Source organism: Alligator sinensis, unplaced genomic scaffold, assembly GCF_000455745.1.
Source record: "Alligator sinensis unplaced genomic scaffold, ASM45574v1 scaffold1849_1, whole genome shotgun sequence".
Lineage (NCBI taxonomy): Eukaryota > Metazoa > Chordata > Crocodylia > Alligatoridae > Alligator > Alligator sinensis.
Window position 1 is genome coordinate 61,432 of NW_005843648.1, and position 8,449 is coordinate 69,880.

The following is an 8,449-nucleotide window of genomic DNA, read 5'->3' on the forward strand; positions in this document are numbered from 1 at the left end:
CTCTGTGACCTTGACCTAAATTGCCTTTTGCAATATGTCCTCTGAAAGCATCTTTCATAAAGATGTTCCCACTTTGCATACTGTCATTCCAACTTTACATTCTGTATCTAGTTTTTTGCACTCTAATCTTAAACATTTTGTTCAGGTTTATGATAGAATCTTAAGGTTATGGACCTTATCATCCCTTGAGATGCAAGTCTTTTCAAATAGTTAACAATGGGCAGGATAGAAACAGTTTTGTAATAAATCTATTAAGAATTTAGACAACTGAAAGATACCCCATGAGTTTACAACTGGTTGATTTTATTTAAATATAACTGTGGCACTCATTTTGCATTAAACTTTATATTAAAGGATTAACAAGAAGTTTAAAGTGAATTGACTTAAAAAACCTCTGAGATTTTTAATTAGAAAACATTTTAAAGTTATTAACAATGAGGATGAGAGAGCACTTCCACAGGTTTTATCACCAAAGCACATAGCACAAGTGCTTATAACTTAGAAGTATTAACATTCTTGTTAGAGATGCAACAGTGCTGTATTTAGCTCAAAGTGACATTTGCATTTTCCTTACCATACTTTCCCTTTTAAGGGCTTTCATCCCACAGTGGTAAGTACCATATGATGATATGAAATACTAACATATATATCTTCCCCTGCTTATGGCCTGTTTGCCCAATACAAATGGGTGAATGCATCTCCTCTGAAACAGCATCAGAGACCCTCATTGAGAAGTTTTAACTTTACCCGATAAGTTTTGCAGGCATCCCTTCCTGCAAGCATGCACCACTTTCACTGATGCCTTCCATTTTAGTTTAAAAGTTACCTCCTATGTTTCAAATCAGTCTGACACCTCATTTTTATTGTTGAAAAATTATTTATATCAGAAACCAAGGATCATGAAAATACAGAAAAAAACCTGTTTATACCATAATTATTAACTCCTATGGCATTTGAGGTGCTTATATTTGGCAGGCTGATGGAAATCTCTGTAAGAATCGACAACACTTGGAAGTTCACTTCTGTTAGGAAAGAATCTTCCCTTTTTCCTTTTCATTTCGCCTGTTCCCGGTATGGACAGCTAGAATTGTATCTGCCTATCTTCTGATTTTGCAGGGTCTCACACTGAAGACAAAGCTTATGTATTTGAGCTAGCATACTAAGACACAACTGTTTACTTTACAAGCTACAACCTGCTTTACAACATCAGAACTTAATGGTAAGACAAGACAAATACTTTCAGGGAAATAGTGTAGTAAGCACTGCAGGTTGTCATCTATGAAGACTGGAGATCAAATTGCTGCTTCTATAGTGAAGAGATATGAATTTGGCCATATCCCATGCTGGTCCCTTACAGACATTTATCATCATCACAAAATCTAATCTGGCATCACTGACCATCACTGGAGACAAGGTATAGATCTCATATTACTTTCTCAAACCAAATACATACAGTTTAGAGAAAAGTTGTCTATGGGCCTGGCAGAATCAGATGCATGGATCACCCAAGTTCCCTTTCTTCATATTTTGACTGTTTTCTTCTGAGCATTGTTTCTGATCTGAATACCTGACCGCTATCTTCTCCCAATAGATATTTATCTTACTCATAGTCATCTCTGACTTCAAGGCAAAAGGGTGTTGTGAAAAGAAAAAGAATGCCTAATCCAGAATACTGAAGAGCTCTCTTCTATTTTTCTGCTCTTACTTCGATGTAAAAAACTTTTTAAAGACATTCTTTTCTTTCTCTGGCTTCTCTTTCTTCCTGTTGAGCTCTGGATCCAATTGAATTGAGGTTGAGTGACTCAATGAGCTCTTTTTCTTCATGATATGGTCTTCACACTTGGATCCTGAAAGAGAAGTTGTGATGCATTATTTTTCTATTGGGAAGGGGAACACCAGAATTCTGAGCAGGGGCTCAGCTTCACACAAGGGTTCAATGAAACTGAGCAAACCAGTTTCATAGCATTACTGCCAAAATCTTTTTAAATCTAAACTCTCCTATGCCTTCCCATTGCTAATAGCTAGTGAAAATTATGATGTATAAGCCTGAAGTTCAGAGGGCTAAGAACCTGTTTAACAGACAACAAGGGAAAGTAATATAATATGTATACTATCCTCCTAAGTCTGAGAAGCTTCTTCATGAGATATAGCTCACTGATGAACCTAAATGGAGCAAAATTCTAGGCCTGTGCAAATAGGGAAGTATTCGATTCGGATTCATCTGATTCAGAGGACAGTGATTTGATCTGGGGATTTGAATCACTGTCCCCATTTGATTCGGCCGAATCGGCTTCGAAAGATTCGGTGTGATTCGGAGATTTGGATCGGCCGGGGAAAGGCAGGCACAGCCGGGTGGCTGCAGGTTCTCCCGTGGCTCCTCTGGCTGTGCCTGCCTCTCCTGGGTCATGGGGAACTGCAGGAGAAGCCCCCATAGCTGCCTTGCCCAGCCCCATCCCATGCCTGGCCCAGCCTCCTGCAACTTAAAAAGCCCCATACTCACCAGCTGCAGGAATGGCAATTGGGGGCACTGGTGGCAAGGCACCCCCATCCAGCATGGGGAAGTGGGGGGCACCAAGGATCACTGCCCCCTCTTGGCAACTGCATAGCAGCTGCCCCATGGCACAGCTGCAGCATGGCTCAGCAGGGTGCTGCGCGCTGTCTGGAAGCTGGGGTCACTGTGGCTGAGTGGTGCTGGGGTCCAGCTTACTGCTGGAGCTGCCCCAGTTCCTGGGGGAATTGAACTGGGAGGTGAGAAATTGCATGTGGAGCTGGGCAATTGAACCAGTTCAATTTCCCAACTCCCTGTTCCATTCCACAACCCCCAGCTCAATTTCCCAGCTCCCTGTTTGATCCACCTGGGAGCTGGGGCAGCTCCACATGTCAGCTGGAGCCTAGCACCACTCAGCCACAGTGGCCCATTCCCAGACAGTGTGCAGTGCCCTGCTGAGCTGTGCTGTACCCATGCCATGGGCCAGTTGTCACGTGGGTGCCAGGTGGGGGGGGCAAACCCCACTGCCCCACACTGCACAGGGGGGCTCTGCCATGAGCCCTCAGAGGCCCTGATCACCGCTGCTGCAGCTGGTGAGTTTGGGGGACGGGGCTGGGGAGGGGGGGGCCAGCCGTGGGGGCTTCTCCCACATCTCCTCCCACTGTGCCTGTCTCTGCCCCAGTGTGGGGAGCTGCGGGGGCTATGCCCTGCTGCTGCTTGCCCAGCCAGTGTGGGAGGAGGGCGGGTGTGATGCAGGTATGGCTCGCTGTGGATGGCAGCAGGGCATAGCCCCCACTCCCAGCACTGCCATGCCCACATCAGCACTGGGAGCAGGGGCTCTGCCCTGCTGCCGTTTGTCAGCTGGTGCAGGGAGTGTGGGATGTGGGTGTGGCAGTGCTGGGAGTGGGGGCTATGCTCTGCTGCTGCTTGCTCCATTCTGCCTGGAACAAGCTGCACATGCATCCCGCCTTGGCTAGGCAAGCAGCAGCAGGGCATAGCCCCCACTCCCAGTGCTGCCGCACCTGCATCCTGTACCTCCCCTGCCCCTCTCCCCAAGTAACACTGCCCACCATCCTGGCTGGGCAGCTTGTCCCAGCCCCAGCTCCAGCAACAATCCCTCCCTCCCCAACACCCCTCCCTCCCCACTCCCTCATCCCTAACAGGCTTACCAGCCAAATCTCTGAATCAGCTGAATCTTTTTCCGAAGTTTTTCCTAATTGATTTGGATGCTTCAAATAGATTCGGAGCATTTACTTGGTCTCCCAATTTGATTTGGATTTGGAGATTCGGTTCCTGAATCAGGCCAAATCTCCTCTAAATCAAATCAGCTACCAAAGCTTTGTACAGCCCTACAACATTTCCAAAGGCAAAACTCAAGCCTGTGCCATTAGCTGAGGCAGCAGTACTTTTTACTTCTATTAACCATGCCACAGAAGAGAAAGACTTCCCTGTGTAGCACCATCCACTCTAAAGTGAATTGCATGCTTTTTAAGGCATTGATGCAGTACCACATGGCAGCTTTGCTGAAGCAATGTGGAACACATGACAAAAATCAGTAATTTACACATTTGGCAAACTTTTCAGCTGTAGAAATTTAAGAACTGTGAGAAAAGTCAATGCTATAATGAGAACAAGGGACTTAATGCAGATAGTATGTTATTAGAGATGTCTATTCCAACTCTTATCCTTCAAATCCTAATATGTTTTCTAATCAGTCCAGTTTTCCATTAGACTTTTGTTAATGTACATTCAACCCTGTTTCTTAATTTTTTGAGGGAGAGTGAAGACACCTGGATTGTATTCCTGAGCTCCTGCTCTTCCCCAGTTTTTACAATGATAGCCAATGATTGATTAATGATGGCTCAAGATACCACTAAATATGACTGGTGAGGCCAAAATTGAATATATGTAGTTATGAGGATAATCTGCTTTACAGAGTACTGGAACAGCTATAATATAAAATAGGATTTTAATATGTAAAAATTAAAGACTGCAGAGACCCTGTAAATGTTGCTCATATTGATACATCCATGGATCTATCTGTAATTATTATATGGAGACCTCTGAGTAGGAGACATCTCCTTCCCTTGGGTCCATTTGTTATGTCAGTTTAAAATTTCAAGTCCTGGTAATCAGTCCCTACAAAATTATTTGCAGTTGGATGTAATTCATTTACAAATGTAGTCTGTTATCTGCCCTACTCAATTAGTACTATCAATTAACTTTGTTCTTTCCCCAGCTATATAAGCATCTTCTGTTTGACTCAGAGTTTCTGTCGGTCCTTTATTAGGGCAAGGAAGACCTCTGTAATAGCTGCAGGAGTGGGGAAGAGTGTTAGGTAGAAGGGCCAGGGATAGAGTCACTGGGTTACAAACTATGGTGCGGGTAGGCAGTCTTTTCCAGCTGTGGCCTGGCATGACTCACCCTGGATCAGAGGCAGGCAGGTGGCTTTTTTCCCCACTTGGGCATGAGGAGAGCACCTGCTGCTGGTCTGTGCTGAAGCATGGGGTGAGTGCCTGTTACTGAAGCCCCCTGCCAACAAAGCCCCACATCTGTGGGCCTGATCCAATGGATCTGGCCCATGGGTTGTAGGTTGCCAAGCCCTGCTTTAAGGAATAATATGGGTAGGTCCTCATTCATGTTTAGAGTACAGAAGGACCCCATAGCATTATATTAGTGTTTCATCTATTACCGAAGTACAACCATCTTTCCTGAGGAAACACAGCAACCTTGAGCTAGGTGCCTAAGTGAAACCGTGATTCACAGCTGAACCTGAGGTGCCTAAGCTGCCTCTTCATGTGACTTTCTAAAACAAGGGTGGCCAAACTTTAGCACACATCACAAGGGACACGGGCAACCTCTGTGCATCCCATGTAGCAGATCAGGCAGGAGACAGGCAGCACTGATAGGGCAGGAAGCAGAAAATAGAGTAGTCGACTAGACAGGGGAAACGGATTGGACTGGCACTCAGGGAGGGTTCAGGACAATTTGGGGCATGCTTCCCAAAAAATCTGGCCCCCACTGAGTTAAACCAGGTTGTCCAACTGGCATCCTGCAGGCCACATGCATTAGTTTGTAGCTCTTGGGCTCCAACCTAGCCCCCACTCTCCCCCATTGCTTCAGCTGCAGTAGCAGCTGGGGGCTCTGGGCTCCCCCACCCTTATTTGGCTTCTGTTCCATGATCCTGCTCTGCAGGCTTTTCCATGGGACAGAGCAGCCTGGAAAAACCTACAGTGATGGGGGAGCCTGGACAGTCTTGATTTGAATAATGCACAGTAATAAGACACAAAAGTTAAGTGTCACTTAATCTTTCTGTGCCTCAGTTTCCCTTTTGTGCCATGGAGATACTACCACCTTCTCCTCTCTATCCATTTATCCTTGTATTTCATAGTCCTAATAATCAGAAAAGTACAGCAGGAGTAAACAGAGAACACCAGCAGATTTATAGTTTGTAAAAAATACAATAAGAAACTAAAATGCGTTTCTGGGAAGGGGATTAAATCAAAATGTACCAAGAAATTCCCAGAGAAAGTGAAAAAAAAAAGTGTTGGATTGAGAGATAATGCAGAAGGACATGGCATGAGTACTGTGGCACATGTCATTGTATTCCTCCTATATTTTTAAGCATTGTTTTCTCAAGTTAAGGACTTTCTTTTGCATGCAAATGGAAGCAATTCTTTATTACCAGCATCTGTTGGATAATAGGTAGAGTTGGAGGTTTACATTGTTATAAACCCTTGGGTATCTCTCTGCAGCTCTCTGTGAGTGTCTGTGGATGCTTTCTCTGGTTTGACTTTGAAGGAAGGAGTTCTCCTGTCAACATACAGCAACACCAAAAATACTGACAATCAGGCATGAAATAAGTTGTTTCATTCAAGTATGCTGTAAGAAGTCAATCTTGCATCTAGCTCAACAGCAAAATAACTACTAGTTGGAGCCAGAGAAGAGAATAAAGACATGTGCATTAACATGGACAGAATGTAACATAGAACAGCAATAACTTTGCAGAATGCTACCCATCCCATTATGTTGGGTTTGATACTTTATTTCAAATTAAATTTCAGCAATAGTTCATTATCATCACTCATCATAGCAAACACACAAACAGATTTTGTGATTGGATGGGAAGCATCATCACCTGAGCAATATCATATTACCAGGTTTGGAGTGTGCTCGTAGGAACAGTGGGCAGAGTTTAAATTTCAGCAGCAGCCTCAAGAGCATCATGCATAGTACTTAAGAAAGATTTGTACAGCCAGGACATTTGGTATATTCTGATACCCCTAGGAAATTTTTGTCATCCTCTGGTAAAATGCAGTGAAATCTCCCCAAATTACAGTTTGGCAGTTCTAATCCCATTAACAGGCATGAGTTTGTGAATCATCCCACAAAACACAGAGTTGGATGGGACAATCACCCTGGTCTTTTCTGGCTTCCACTCCATGACACAATAGAGAATTCTAGAATCCTATTTATTTCAGGGGTCTCTGGCTGATGGACCCTTTCAGAGTTGTCCGACTAGTGGCCTGTGGGCTGTATGCAAACCATGAAGGGTCAAATCTGTGGCTCTGGGCTCCCATCTAGCCATTGCTCCCCTGATCACTCCTGCTTCAGCTGGAGTCTGCCAGCTTCTCCTCCCTCCTCTAAGCTTTCCTGTGCCTGCTCTGGGGGACAGGGCAGGGGTACAATGGTGCAGTTTGAGTGTCAGGGGAGTCTCCAGGTGGAGAGCTGAGGGGGGCCATGCATTTGGTGCAGTGGAGGAGGGGAGCCACCGGGGTGACTGGTGCCTCCTGAGTTGGGGGAGGGGGCACAATTTGTGGGTGGGCCAAAAGCCTCACATCCAGTCCTATACTTCTATGCCATGGCTTAGTGCCCCCCCCACGCCACCGGCCCATGTGGCAAAAAAACTGCCTCAGCCTGAGTGGTGCCGAGTCGGGGGAAAGCTCGGGGGGGGGGATATGGCCCCCTTGCCAGTCACCTGTGAGAGCCACACATGTTCAGAGTACAGCAGGGAAGGGCCCATGGCTTGTGCTAGTTCAGCTCTTGCTGGAGGCCAGACACTGGGTGGGCAGCACCAACACCTTAGAAGTTGGACAGACCTGGACTAGACAAGTAGGGGTTATGTTTTCACCTCATAACTTGTAGGTAGGGACCTACCGAAGTCATGCTGGAAGTGGGGTGTGCTGTAGCTCCTTTAATCTTGCAGGTTCCCCCACGAGCCCCCCCTGCCCATTGGTGGAGGGGCCCCATGTGTGGCTAGCTCCTGATCAGCAGGGAGATGAAAAATGTGGTTTTAAATATGGCATCATTTTTGCCTCCCACTACTGATTGGTTGAGGGGTCCCAGATGGCTCTGCTGTTTGCTGCTGACTGGCGGGGAGGCAAAAACAGCTCTATGTTTAAAACTGCAGTTTTAGCTTCCCTGATGATTAGGAGGGAGCGGCCGGGGTGGAGGGGGGGTGGGGAGGGGGAGCATGCATGATTAAAGAAGCCACTGCACACCCTACTTCCACTATGAATTCAACAGGACCCTATTTGTAGGATTTCTAAGCACTTCACATGAAGAAGAAATGCCCTTACATTATGGACCAAATTTTATAGCAAGAACATAGATAGCATATGCCAATCCTACTCCTGGAGTCTCAGATTCACTCTTGAGTATAGGAAGTAGCCACCGTGATCTCAGTTTTAGTCTTATGGGTAATGAGCTATGACTGAATGACCTTGTTAAGTCCAGAGGTTGAAAATTGGCCTTAGCATGTCATCATTGTCCAAAATGAACTGAAACTGAGAAGATCCTGCACAGAATAGCTCTTGATGCTGCATTGTGTTGGAATGTTGAAAAAAGAGCTGAACTGTGTAATTCTTCTGGCATCCTCTTGTAAGACAGACCATCAACACATGAATGAAATTGGATCAGCCCCCTTACCTGACCAGTAAGCCTGTGCTTAATTTTTCAGCA

At 45.6% G+C, this 8,449-nt stretch overlaps 1 long non-coding RNA gene across 2 annotated transcripts in view; it reads right to left on the bottom strand.

Annotated features, from left to right (window-relative positions):
• The window catches only part of LOC102377547, a 14,052-nt gene extending 5,603 nt beyond the window's left edge, over nt 1–8,449 (bottom strand). Inside the window, exons 1-3 of one of the 2 annotated variants that reach the window (XR_003092394.1) lie at nt 8,417–8,449; nt 6,174–6,301; nt 1,454–1,847 (exon numbers count right to left, since the gene is read on the bottom strand). This is a non-coding gene — a long non-coding RNA (uncharacterized LOC102377547). Of the gene's footprint in view, nt 1–289; nt 1,848–6,173; nt 6,302–8,416 lie in introns of those variants that run through there. The other variant, XR_325556.3, reaches the window with a different exon arrangement.